This window comes from Crotalus tigris, unplaced genomic scaffold (genome assembly GCF_016545835.1).
Source record: "Crotalus tigris isolate CLP2741 ecotype Arizona unplaced genomic scaffold, ASM1654583v1 scf7180000024167.7108832, whole genome shotgun sequence".
Lineage (NCBI taxonomy): Eukaryota > Metazoa > Chordata > Lepidosauria > Squamata > Viperidae > Crotalus > Crotalus tigris.
Genome location: NW_024100417.1, coordinates 2,832,092 through 2,847,121, shown reverse-complemented (window position 1 = coordinate 2,847,121; position 15,030 = coordinate 2,832,092). Strand labels below are relative to the sequence as shown.

The window sequence follows — 15,030 nt, the reverse complement described above, 5'->3', positions numbered from 1 at the left end:
AAGACCATACTGGTAAATAGCTAGTTATCTAGCCATACGGCATGTTTCTAATCAGCAACAGAAATTGCAGCCTTATTCAGATTCTCAAACTGAAAATTTTGAAGGGGGGGGGGAGAGAAAGAGAGAATGTAACTGTTATTCACACCAAGAGACAAACAATGGATTTATCTTTTGTTTCCTTCCTCCAAGAGTGATTAGGGTGAGGAAAGCTGAAGGGGGGGGGGATTTTTTGTAGGGGGAAAGTGAGCAGGGAATGTGAGCAGGGAAAAATAAAGTGTGTACGTGTGTGGGGAGAGATGTTATGTAATCATTGTATTTCATTGTGATAATAGTCTCATGAACTTTTCTTCTGTGACTTTTTAAAAAACTTTTTCTATTTAGGGAAGTAAAATCAGCAGCTGGATGCTGCTAAGTAGTGAAAGTTAGCATGAGCTTGTTAGATACCCATTCATTAGCCTTTGACTGGTTCCTCACAGTATCCCAACTATCATTCAAGTTAAGGTAAAAGATTACATACTGTATTGTTTCTGCAGTTGTAAAAACACAGTCATCCCAAAAATTAATGTATACTTAGGAAGAAGGTAGATACGTGATTATGGTAAAATAATTTCATGAATCTAAAGTAACCATTAAATTAAAAAAAATGTGAGTGAGGACCAAATTAAACATCTTTTGTAAAATTCATGATAAGAATGAATGATTTTTTTTTTTGTAGAGTCAAACATAATAAAGCAGGGAAAGAGATGGATTAATTGGAAGTGCCAGTAAGTCCTTCCTTCTCCTCTTTCTCTATTTAAATGTGAGTCATTGCAAGTTGGCACTAACCATTGAGAGAATGGGGGTAGAGAGTAACCCACTTGAGACATGGCTTATTTCTAAATGTATTATTTCCAAATCAAAATGGCTAAGAGCACAAATGACCAAATATGCATCTTATCAATGGTTTCATATGCTGACTTCTATACTGTTTGTTGATTATTTCTCTAGCTATTATTGTTATTGTATTATTGTAACTAATTAATGGAAGACAACCATAACTGCAGTACATATAACAGAATTCACAAAATACTGATTTTTATCTCGTTTTAAAAGTGTATTTTAACTGACACAGAATTGATGCAAGCCAGTTTTATAGGGCTGGTGATTCCTTTAAGCAACTTAAATAATAATAATAATAATAATAATAATAATAATAATAATAATAATAATAATAATGGTGAGAGGCTGGGAGAGGTTAATATCAAGAGAGGAATATTTCAAGGAGATTCATTATCACCATTACTATTTGTTATTGCACTGTTTCCTCTGTCAACAATACTGAATAACTCAGGACATGGCTATCAAACATCAAAAACATCTGCCAGACTATCCCACCTCCTTTATATGGATGATCTGAAGCTGTATGGAAAAACATCATCTGAAATAGAATCGCTGCTCAACACTGTCCGTATATATAGCCAAGATATTGTAATGGAGTTTGGCTTGGACAAATGTGCCACACTTACTATCAAACAAGGAAAAATAATGAAAACTGAAGGAATCAAGATGCCCCACGAAAATAACATTAAGAGTCTGGATGAGGAAGAGTACTACAAATACTTGGGTATCCTTCAAGCTGACAACATCAAGCACACTGAAGTCAAGAAAAAGATTAGAGGTGAATACATCAAGAGAGTAAAGAAGATCTTAAAATCCAAACTCAATGGAGGAAATACCATAAAGGCAATCAACACCTGGGCAATCGCAGTCATTAGGTACACAGCTGGAATAGTGGACTGGACTCAAGCAGAACTAAAAGCAATGGATAGGCAGACCAGAAAAATAATGACAATGAATCATGCCCTTCATCCACGCAGTGACATTGATAGACTTTATCTACCAAGGCAAATAGGTGGGCGTGGAATGCTACAAGTACATCAGATGGTTGAAGAAGAAAAAATGGCTTTGGAAGAATATCTGAAGAACAATGATGAAGATGCACTGAAATTAGTATATCAGGAAGGCTTACTAACTACTGGAGAGACCAAACTGGCCTACAAGAAAGACCAAATGAAGAACAGAATAGAGGCATGGGAAGACAAAGCACTACATGGCCAATACATGAAAAAAATAGCTGGGAAAGCAGATAATAATAAAACCTGGCAATGGCTAAGAGCAGGAAAATTGAAGAAAGAGACCGAGGGACTAATTCTGGCTGCACAAGACCAAGCCTAAGGACAAATGCATACAAAGTCAAAATTGAGAAGACAGCAACAGACAGTAAGTGCCGCCTATGCAAAGAAGCTGAAGAAACAGTGGACCACTTGGTAAGCTGTTGCAAGAAGATTGCACAGACTGATTACAAGCAGCGGCATGACAAAGTAGCAACAATGGTGCATTGGAAGATCTGCAAAAAATATCATTTGCCTGTAAGCAAAAACTGGTGGGATCATAAAATAGAGAAAGTCATAGAAAATGATAAAATTAAACTGCTCTGGGACTTCAGAATTCAAACAGACAAGCACCTGCAACATAACACCCCAGACTTAACAATTGTCGATAAGAAAGACAAAAGAGTCTGGATAGTGGACGTGGCAGTGCCTGGAGATAGCAGAATAGAAGAGAAAGAACTGGAGAAGATAACAAAATACAAAGACCTACAAATAGAAATAGAAAGACTGTGGCAAAAGCAAGCAAGGGTAGTACCAATAGTCATAGGCTCCTTGGGTGCAATCCCAAAACAACTGGAGCACCACTTGAACACCATTGGCATTGACAAATTCGCTATTAGTCAATTGCAAAAGGCGGCCTTATTAGGAACTGCTTCCATCCTGCGACGATATCTGTAATACCATCAAACATCCACATCTGCCTATCCCAGGTCCTGGGTAAGGACTCGATAGGTAGACAAAATGCCAAATCCAGTCTGAACATCTGGCTGACTGTGCGATGATCAATAATAATAATGGTGGGATCATAAAATAGAGAAAGTCATAGAAAATGATAAAATTAAACTGCTATGGGACTTCAGAATTCAAACAGACAAGCACCTGCAACATAACATCCCAGACTTAACAACTGTTGATAAGAAAGACAAAAAAGTCTGGATAGTGGACATGGCAGTGCCTGGAGACAGCAGAATAGAAGAGAAAGAACTGGAGAAGATAACAAAATACAAAGACCTACAAATAGAAATAGAAAGACTGTGGCAAAAGCAAGCAAGGGTAGTACCAATAGTGATAGGCTCCTTGGGTGCAATCCCAAAACAACTGGAGTACCACTTGAACACCATTGGCATTGACAAATTTGCTATTAGTCAATTGCAAAAGGCGGCCTTACTAGGAACTGCTTCCATCCTGCGACGATATCTGTAATACCATCAAACGATGTAAAAAAGATGTTGAGACTCTAGAAAGAGCACAGAGAAGAGCAACAAACATGATTAGGGGACTGGAGGCTAAAACATATAAGGAACGATTGCTGGAATTGAGTATGTCTAGTTTAACGAAGAGAAGGACAAGGGGGGACATGATAGCAGTATTCCAATATCTCAGGGGCTACCATAAAGAAGAGGAAATTAAGCTATTTTCCAAAGCACCTGAAGGCAGGACAAGAAGCAACGGGTGGAAACTAATCAAGGAGAGAAGCAACCTAGAACTAAGGAGAAACTTCCTGACAGTGAGAAAAATTAATCAGTGGAACAGCTTGCCTCCAGAAGCAGTAAATGCTCCAACACTGGAAGTTTTTAAGAAGAGACTGGGCAGCCATTTGTCCGAAATGGTGTAGGGTTTCCTCCCTGAGCAGGGGGTTGGACTAGATGACCTCCAAGGTCCCTTCCAACTTTACTACTATTACTATTACTATCCACATCTGCCTATCCCAGGTCCTGGGTAAGGACTCGATAGGTAGACAAAATGCCAAATCCAGTCTGAACATCTGGCTGACTGTGCGATGATCCATAATAATAATAATAAAGTTGGAAGGGACTTTGGAGATCATCTAGTCCAACCCCCTGCTCAGGCAGGAAACCCTATACCATTTCGGACAAATGGCTGTCCAGTCTCTTCTTAAAAACTTCCACTGTTGGAGCATTCACCACTTCTGGAGGCAGGTTGTTCCACTGGTTAATTGTTCTAACTGTCTAGAAGTTTCTCCTTAGTTCTAGGTTGCTTCTCTCCTTGATTAGTTTCCATCCATTGCTTCTTGTCCTGCCTTCAGGCGCTTTGAAAAATAGCTTCACTCTCTCTTATTTGTGGCAGCCCCTGAGATATTGGAACACTGCTATTACATCCGCCCTTGTCCTTCTCTTCATTAAAGTTGCTAGTTAAGATCAAAATGAAGAGCTGAAAATCCCCCATTTCTCTTTCTTCAGCCTTCTGGTGGTTTTAACATGTTGTGTGAATTGGTTAGAAATAAAGGCTGTTTTTTTAAAAAAAAATCTTTTTTTATTTTCATCTCTTTTCCTGCTTTGGTTACAGCAATGGCTTGATCATCTCTTTGTAAACATTGTAGAAAGACAACGTCTGTGTTAATCTTTGGCAGTCAAAAATTTGAAGTCTGATAGCACCTTTTCAGATTAACAAGTTTTATTAAAAGCTATAAGATTTTGTGAGATACAGCTCACTTCATCAGATATAATGCACTGCCTTTAATAGAATGAGTTGTTCTATAGCTCACAAAAGCTTATGCCTTTGAATAAAACTTGTTAATCTGACTTCTATCAGACTTCTGATTCTTGTTTAGCTGTATTTACCCTGGCTCCTGCTAGATGGATTTTCCTCTCCAGCACCAATTTTAATAAAGAAAAAAAATAGTTTTATCATTTTTTTCCCGTCACTTGGGCAAGAAGAGGAAAAGAGACAAAATTCTGGTGAACTTTAAATGGTTTAAAACAAACCAAATACAGGCCTACCAGTTTATCTTTCCATCAATGAACTTTTTTTTTTTAAAGTCCAGATTTTCACTGAACTACTGGTGAACTTGTGTAACAATTAAACATTGACTATGACCAAAGCTCAGCATAAAACAAAACAGTATAAAAAGATCATTGGAATATAAAATTACAATATGAAATGCAAAGAATTATACAGTGAGGGGGAAACAGACACATAAGACCCATCATAGGGAATCCAGGTCTAAGTAAGAAGAAGGTTAAAATATTATTAAAATGTATATTTTACAAAAAAAAAATACCTATAAATATAAATAAATAAGAAAAGAGTAATAAGGAAAGTAAATATAAATAAAAAACAGTGGCCGAAGGCAGAAGGCAATAAACATATAAGGAAATGAAGAACAAAAACTGAGCAGAGAAACTATTTTATTAAAATCATTTTGGCCAAGTTGAACTTGTAATAAAAGCAGGGGGGTATGGGAAATGGAGGGCAGAGAGGGGAATACCCAGTGCACAGTACCCAGCTGGAGTGGAGATGTTTGCCTACCATGAAATGAAGTGCAGCAAGTGAACTAGACAGCCTTGCCTGTGGTAGCAGCGCAAGTCAGATAACAGCACTTTTGATGTGTAGCAGGAAAGAGTGAGTGGAGGTGACCTTCCCAGTGGAATGGGATGATGACATGGTGCCTTCTATCTTCAAGAAAGAGTGAATGGCCTGTACTGTGCTGGAGCAACCTGATTTTGCAGCTTTGTCCTTAATCACACAAATGTGTGATTAGTTTTTCGTTAATCTAAGTTGAGGATTGAGAGAACGGAATGAGACAGCTCACCAGGGCCAATTCACCATGGCCAACTTGCTGCTGGACAGTTCACTGCGGGACAATTCAACAATTCAATTTAATTATTTAAAATAATTTTAAAAATATTTTAATTTTTGTCATATACATTTCATGTTGCCCCTCCTTTGGCATCCTTTCTTTAATGATTCTATTCCACCATTTCTTCAATATTAATGTAACTCTTGTCTTGCAGTGAGTTGTCCCGTGGCAAGTTCACCATAGTGAGTTGTCCCATAGTGAGTTGGCCATGGCACGTTGGCTGCGGCAACTTGTCCTAGACCCTTCAGAGAGAACTCCATAATATAGTAACCCCATGACACTGAGTAGATGATGCTTAAACCCAGTAGAACACTGTTTTAAATGTGGCTTAAGTGGGACTGAGCATCTCATTATAATAACAGGAGTTAGGTATGGCCATCCTTCATTGACTCCAAGGAGGTATTATTGCTATTTTATTCCAATTATTTTGAAGCAGAGTGATCCCCCACTGTTGTACTTCAGCACTGATTATGTGCCATCATTATTTTTGACCACATGAATAGATTTTCTCCATGATGATCTATTGTTATTTCAGCACATTAAGAGCTCAAAGAACTAATTGAGAAGAATATCATTTCCGATGATTTTGGAAAAGCTTTATTTAGCATCATTGGTTTACGACTTTTGATCTAATCTTATGAAGGACAAAACAAATAGCTTTAACTTTCCCTGAAAAACATTTCTGACTTCCTTTTAGTCTAGATTTACCAGTTATCCCAGCCTTGCCTAGATAGGATCAGCAAAAGTACACAGCTAAAGAGAAAGCTCGGAAGCTTTTTGGCATCCAAATAACGGCCTAAATGGTATATATTTAGTCAGGTCCATCAGACTGGCTCCTTCAAACCAGCCTTGACATTTGACAAAAACTGGCATGTCTTTCTGAAAGGGAAGGCAAGCCCAGGAGCAGCAGAGCCTTCCCCTTACTCTGATGGAGCCATGGAAAGGCAGTGCCTATGTCTGGCCAGGAAACATGGGAAATAATTTGTACAGTGCTCATCAAGCAAAATAGGGGAAGAAAGAAAAGAATAAAGATAAGAAGAAATAGACAAGAGACCCAATTGTGTTGTGTGAGATCAGAAGAACTGCTCAATCATTCTTGCAGCTTTTCAGCTAGATGTGAAACACCCTGTTTAACTATGGTCAAAGTGTGACCAGCCCATCTCACAAGCTTGTTGTAATGGGAAAAAGGAGGAGGAGGAGGAGGAGGAGGAGGAGGAGGAGGAGGAGGAGGAGGAGGAGGAGGAGGAGATCTATAAACTTAGAAATGACCCGAGCTTTGTGTAACAAAACTACTTCCACTCATCTATTCCATTACAATTTTTAAGATGTTCATTGAAGTACCAGAATGAGACTTTTAGGAAAGTGGAGCATTTTAGATTTGTTCCTTTCTCTTTGAATCATCAAAGTCTGTATTACTCCCACATACAGTGCTACTTTGTAGCTAAAGAGAGCTCTGATAGCTGGTACTTAATTTTATCTACTGCTAATCCATTCCATTTAGTAGCCTTAAAAACTAAGCTAAAGACATAATTCAAATAACTAGTGATTGAACGAATGGATTTTGAGGAGAAAAAAAAGAATGTGCATGTATTTATGTCAATAGAAGTAAGGTGGGGAGAGCAAATTCATTTTAATCCATTTTCTCCCACTAAGGTTACAATATAACCAGGGATCCTACATTTGATATTTTCTTAAAAAAAAAAAAAGAATTTTATTTACATTAATATAAGCATTTTTCTAGTGCAACTAGCAAGTGCAGGATCTTCAGTCTGAAACTATCACCTTTTATCACAGTTAAAAGGTGATAGTTACACTCACACTAAGTGGTGTACGTCAATTTATTTTACATTTGGGGGAACATTTTCAGCCAGGCCATTCTCTTGCTGGCATCAAAGCAGCTGCTTGGAGCAAAGAGAGGGAGAGAATCCAGTCTGAAAGTGTTGGATAATAATGCATGAAGGACACTTCTATTATTTCATGACCTGATATATCTGGTTTTCATCCCAGGATATGTGTAAATTACTGTAACTGATCAGTGCCCAACTGTTTAACAACACTGCTTTGTGGATGGCCACTGCTGATCACTTTATTGCTGCTTTCTGGTGCGACCATATCTAAGCATTGCCAAGCAGAAGCAAAAAATTCAGAAATCTATAACCCTTTGGTGCCATCTAGTAGCCATTTTCATTGTGACTATCAATTATTTTAGCCCTACCACTGTCTACATATATCACATATCATTTCATTCCAAAGATGGTTATATCAGAACTCCATCATGCTTTGTACATCTGCAACTTAGAGAAAGTAGCAGTCTCGGAAAGGGAAAATCTGAAAGCCAACTTTGAGAAATATCATTAATAAAGAAACAATAAACAGATATTTAAAAAAGAAAACACACAATATCAGAGCTGGCTGAGAGAGTAACCTAGAGATTCTTACAGTCAAGGGATTTGCAGGTGAGGTCAAAAAAGTCTCTTGAATTCAAGATTAAAGCCCAGGTCGTTTTTAATGTGTGATCCCATGGTTGTGACTACTATTTTAAATAGTTTTTATTCCCCTGCAGACCTTCCAGTATTAAAAGTAAAGATGCCCTGGTTTATCAGTTCATGAGGTGACTTTGAACAATGCTCTCTCATCCTCACTCCTGTTTCCCATTACTGCATCATGGAGAGCATGCTGTTGCTGTTTTTATTATTATTATTATTATTATTATTATTATTATTATTATTATTATTACTATTATTATTATTATTATATGTTGCAATTTTTCGTATTCTCCCATCTAGTAAAATGAAGAATGTGCTGGCCTGGATACTTGGAAATGCGACACACAATGTCAGTAAACAGCATATTGATAGTAGCATTAATGCAATACGCTTCATTTCTAGGCATTTTTCTAGTAATGTGTCACAAAGAATTTGCCTACTTTGCCATTACTGAATATCAAATTTCATGGCAGAATTTCACGCCTTCCTTTTTCAGTGAAGCATTTCTTCCAGTCAGGAAGCATCACTAAACACTCATACAAGCTTTATCAGGAAAATGTGAGGTGTATGTATACCTACCGTAGCAGCTGTTCCTGGGCTCCAAGGAAGGATAACTTAGTAAGTGGAATTTGTTACCGCAGTAATTCATTTGAGTGCAGGCTGGCCAATAGAGCCCTCTGCTGACTGTCTGTAGAGGAAACAGATTCCCCTACATTTCCTTTTGCACAGAAACTTCCTTTGACTTAACCCTTAAACTCAGCTTCCATTTATCATGGAAGCTATTAAACTGACATTTGGTGGGCTTAGAGAGTGTGCCAAGAGAGACATAAGGTACCTTGGTTAGAAGTTGGCATGTTATCGAAATAAATCCTGATCCAGTGGGATATGTGGATTCTATTGCTGACAGTTTAATATTTAAAAAGCCATTTCTGATCCCCTTTGAAAAATCCCTCTGCAAAGTACAGTGCTACATTGTTGAACAATCTTGACAAAATAAACGGGGCAGAGATTAAGATGTCAGACTTTCTAAATCCTAAATACTATATAGTAGAAGCAGGAATAAATAGGGTTTGTATACCAGGTCTGACTTGAGGAAATAATTAAATTCCATTAATAAGTAAATGTCCAGAATAAACAAGAATCCAACTAATAAAAATCCTATGTGTCTCTTACCCTAGGAAATTCAGAGTATTCTGGAAAGAGGAATTGAGTGTGAAAATAGTGTAAAATTGATTAAAATTGCATGCAGTTCACCCCTAGAACAATCAAGGTGCTAAAATGCACTGATTCTAATCATACTGATTTCCTGAGGGGGAAAAGTCTCTTTAGTGTTTTCAGGATACCCACTTAAGATGCTCATTAATTTTATGCTTTGTAAAAAGTACTGAACATTCTTCCTACCATAATAAGGCATCTTGAAACATGTCAGTTAAAAAGAAATATTGTAACCGGAACCAAATAACAAAACCTTTGTTGATCTCTAAACCACCAAGAGAAAAGATTTTTTCAGGGCAATACATTATGATATGAAAGCTGATAACAGGACCTATGTCAAATCTTTAAAGTAAACAAGAATTAGCAAGATTCTGCACACTAACAAATCCTAGCCCAGGGCAATTGTAACTGAAGCATTATAAAGGAAAGTGTGTAACAACACTGAATTGGGGGGGGGACCTATTTATTTATTTAATTTATACTCTATCCTCCAGAGAGATGACTACTAAGAAATGAAAAAAGTGAAGCCAAATCCCCACCACCACCTACCCAAGGTTATAATTGAATTAAACACAGGTCCATTAAGTCAGAAAATTAGCTCCAAAGAGTGAAATGGGAATTGAATAGTCTTTATTGATGCTTTTTTGGGTGGAGACAGAAGTTAAGACCTGTTACATGTCCAAGTGTTGCAAAATAAATGCAACAACTATTATTTTTAAGAATCATGATTTATGATGACCTGTGTCTTGATTAAAGTGTCCAGAGGGATTGTAGGAATGAGTATCCATAGTTACTGTGAAGGCATATTTCTCTTCCCAGGCACCATGGCAACGCTAGGCTCACGCCCACGAAAAAGGTTGTTCCATCAAACAATAATAACAGCTATTTGGGGAAATTAATCTATTATTATTTGCAGTGAAGATGAATTGTTTCAATTGATTTCCAACTTTTCCATTTTGAGAGAAGATTGCTGAGAAGATAGTTGGAGTGCCATTAATGATAGCACGGGAGGAAACAGATTAGGTAACTTTTAAAAATCTGGATTCAATCTGGGTGTGGGACCAAACAGCATTGGTCATTCTGGTTGATGATATTTGGAAGAACTGGGATAGAAGGAGTGTGACTATTCTGGTTCCATTGGTCCTTGGAGGGGCCTTCAATGCCAGTGACCATGGTATCTTCCTGGGCTGAAAATGAGATATGGGATTAGGAGGCATTGTTCTGCAGCGGTTCTATTTTAAGTGGCCGGTTCCAGTTGTTATTGGTGGGTGAGGAGAGATTTGGTCTGCAAGACTTAATCTTCTCTCCTTTATTGTTTAATTGCTCCATGAAACAGAGAGGACAATGTACTGATGATATATATATCTTTATCTACTCTGCCTCAGACAAGAAATGAAGTGGAGGTCCTGATACAGTTTCTGGAGGCAGTGAAGGTCAGAAGGGGGAAAACAGCTACAGATTGAATCCTACACACAGAGAGTGTATTTGGATTGTGTGGCAACTGAATCCAAGATAGACCATATTTGACTTAAAGTGGAATATCCCTTTTCCAGACAAAACTGGACTGCAATTTGCTGGTTTCACTGCTCCTGGAGACTCTGGTGATGAAGGCCTTTGCCCAACTACTTGTGAACAAACTGTTGCTTTTCCTGGACTGGGATACTTTACTCACCATCATTAATGCCCTTGTCAACCTCTACCCATCCATAAAAACTAAGGGAGAAAATTTGCTGAATAGGTTTTTGTACTGAATTTTTTGCACTACAAGAATTGTCTTCCAGGTGGATCTATGTAAATGGAAATAATGTATATTGATTCCATCCTATCCTGCTAGGCAAGCTGTCCAAGCAGAGGCATGTCTGCCCCCTTAGGCTTTCTCTTCTTGGAAAGCATCTGACTTTCTGGCTTGGAGGAATAGTGAAGGGGGGATGGGTTGGCTTTCTTTTTTCTTTTTAACTTCAGGAGCTGCCAGGCAATTTTATTTAGTTTTTTACATTCTCTTATTGGTCAGCAGGAGGAAGCACTGACTGCCTCATTGTATTTATTCCCTGCTTGTTCTCAGCATTCTGAGGTCAGGAAGCATGAAAGTAGTAAATTTCGAAATGTGTTGTTAGAGTTGAGAAATGAAAACGGATATTGGGTAAAAGTGCTCTACAGATAAGTCTTCATCTTATGATCAAAACTGAGCCCAAAATTTCTGTCGTTAAGGGAGACATTTGTTAGGTGAGTTTTGCCCTATTTTATGACCTTTCTTGCCAGAGTTATTAAGTGAATCACTGCAGTTGATAAGTTAGTAACCTGGTTGTTAAGTGAATCTGGCTCCCCATTGACTTTAATTGTCAAAAGGTTACAAAAGGTGATTATACGACCTTGGAACACAGCAATGGTCATAAGTATGAACCAGTCGCCAAGCATCTGAATTTTGATCACATGATCATGGGGATGCCTGAAAGATTGTAACTGTAAAAAATGGTCATAAGTCATTTTTTTCAGTGCTGTTGTAACTTTGAACAGTCACTAAACAAACTCTTGTAAGTCAAAGACTACCTGTATTTGTAGATAGCTGAAGCTACTAAGACTTCTTTCTTGTGGTTGAAAGCCTCCCAGTCTCAGTTTCAGCCAACAATCAATTCTATCAGCATAATATTTGCTGAGTTCTGATCCTTATCCTGCCAAAAGCTTGATGCCAGCAAATAGTGCCATCCTTATTTATTGTGTACAGCAGTGTTTCCCAAACTTGACAATTTTAAAGCATGTGGACTTCAACTCCCAGAATTCCACAGCCAGCGTTGCTGGCTGTGGAATTCTGGGAGTTGAAGTCCTCATGCCTTAAAATTGTCAAGTTTGGGAAACACTGGTGTACAGGATACATTAAGAATGAGGATTGATGGACTGGTGTCCCTCTCTTCTCCTCCCACCAAGTATCATCAGATGATAGGAAAAACTCCAGCTGGGGTCAGGAGAAGAGATGGGTACACCAGCAGATTTAGGCATCTGTCAACAGTTTCTTTGGTTTTACACAAGTGTCACACAGGTCTTCATTTAAAGACAAAACACTTCCAAAAAAACCAGAACAAATTTTAACAAATAAATTTGTTAATAAATCCATCAGTCTAGCCATTTATTGAATCAACTACTGCTCCCCGGAGCCGATTGTCAGATTCTTATTAGAAACAGGCTAAGCTGTGCTTAGTAGCTGCTCAAGTAACAGCTGAGTTACACCATGAAGCAAAAGAATGGAGCAGCTTCTCTCTCCCTCTCACTCTCAAAGCAGCCCATTACTATTATTAATCAATTTCTGTTTCGACTGATCCAGAACATCTTGGAGATGTACAGGATCAGGACCTTCTTGTTACCTAATCCTGTTCAGCTCCAGTACTATTCACTCACACATATATTTTACTTTGTTCTAAATTTTCTCAGATGAGACACCTGAGTAACTAGTGTTGAAAGAAAAATCTTCATCGGGGTCCAGTCCAAGCTGGGAATAAACAAACATGGAGACTGCTTTAGAAAGAAGGTTGTAGTTTATTGAAAAGGAGAGCCAGACAGAAAGATGACTCTGGAAAAACAATTGATCACATGGAGCAGAGGCTTTTATACCTTCTGGGGCTCTTGAGGTTGTTTTCTGTTCCTGTTTGAGGCTTTGTATTTCCTGTGTCATGTACTTTGACCTGAGTCGGAGTGTGCCTTTTTGGTATTGGTATTGGACATAATCCTATTATATCCTGTCTTAGAGTTTGTGTGGGGTATGTAGATTTTAAGGATCTTTGTTTTCCTAATCTCTTCAGTTTCTAGCTGGAAGGCTCCAACTTTTCTGAAAGGATTATTGAATTTGCATTTCTAAAAGCTGGCTTCTGCCTAGGTGCTGGGCTGATTTCTGGGGGCTGGTTTCTGGCTTTTTTAAATATCTTCTCCATTATTCCTTTGGGGAAATATATTCTGCCTTTTTAATATTTCCCAAAATCTCTCTCTCATCTTCAATCCCAATTAACCTTGGAGAAACAGATGCTCCTCAACTTTGAGGTGGCCTATTGCCACCAGTAATCAACTGAGATTAAACCACTGAAAAGCAAGTGGGCTTAATAAGATAATCAAAAACCCACATGGGATTAGATGTAGACCTAACTGAATGAGTGCTGCTCATTTGCTGGCTTTGAAGAAATCCACCTGCCATCATCTCTTCAGGGTTCCTTGCCTGTCAGAAAGGATATAAAGTCTTCTTGACTTACTGTATTTTTAAATATGCTTAATTACTATCTTGTTTTAATATTATTTAATTGCTGTCCCATGCTATGTGGCTATGTTAATTTTTTTATACCATCTTGGAATAAAACCTTAAGTACTTCTACTGTTGTGGAACCTAAAAGAACCTGTGATCCAACCTCACCAGACTGGTGACAGAGCAATACAACATGATCCAGTCATCACTGAAAAGATACAACCTGCCTCCAGAAGTGGTAAATGCTCCAACACTGGAAGTTTTTAAGAAGAGACTGGACAGCCATTTGTCTGAAATGGTATAGGGTTACCTGCTTGAGCAGGGGGTTGGATTTGATGACCTCCAAGGTCCCTTCCAACGTTATTATTATTATTATTATTATTATTTAAAGCTTATCCTCATAATTGTTATTTTTCACATAACAATGGTTGGATAACTCTAGAAAACTTTATGGGCTTATATTTGAATCCTCCTAACTGCAGTACAAGCATGCATTGATAACAATTCTAATCTGACACATCCCAGTGACATTGCCTACATCTCTTATTTAGCCCACAGTTAAGGCAGCTTAAAGCTGTGCTTAATTGTTCCAATTTCATAGTGTTCTTCTTCGGGGGACACAATTTTTGCCATGAGTTTATCATGACCTGGCATGCTTAATTGACAATGTACTCATAAGAAGTAGCTAGAGACCAAGCCATATGGTGCTTTACAACTTATGCTAATATTTTGAACTCAACGGCACTCAATAAAGGACCTGCAAGACAGGTGCAATATGCTCATAATGATTTATGGTTGTCAACCAATGGGCCATTGCAGGTATAATGGTGAACCATAAATTAGGAGACTCCCACACCAGTCCAAGGATCAGATCAGAGGAGCTCAGGGAGAAATTCAATTGAACAGCATTTTATCCCGACAACCCGACTTAACATGAGGACTTAAACTCCACTGCCTCAAGAACAGCGCCCGTTGTAGCAAGATTGTTTTATGCACAAAAAAGGGAAATTACTCTCATTGGAGGATTGGTTGGTGAAAAGGATGGAACTGCTGAAATGGCTAAATCGACCTCTTTGATCAGAGACAAAACAATACTTATGTTTATTGCCGACAGGAAAACCCTTATAGACTTTTTGCACGAAGCAGAAAAAAATGCAGTTATGATTTATGGTTTTGATGATTAAACAGGATGGATTATAGAAAGAAAAGAGTACGTGATAATCGCAGAGTACAAGGGGAAATTTATAATTGTACTTATAAATGCTGTAAACAAGACTGGAAGCTACTTCTTTGTGTCTTTTTCTTTCTTTCCTATTTTTTCCCTTTCTCGCCCTTTTAGCTTTCTCTTTGGTGTTT

General features: G+C 38.1%; 1 long non-coding RNA gene across 1 annotated transcript in view; it reads right to left on the bottom strand.

Annotated features, from left to right (window-relative positions):
- LOC120299034 overlaps positions 1-8,891 on the bottom strand; it is a 64,258-nt gene extending 55,367 nt beyond the window's left edge. Inside the window, exon 1 of the long non-coding RNA XR_005554305.1 lies at positions 8,817-8,891. This is a non-coding gene — a long non-coding RNA (uncharacterized LOC120299034). The remainder of the gene's footprint in view (positions 1-8,816) is intronic.
- Positions 8,892-15,030: the final 6,139 nt, after the last annotated feature.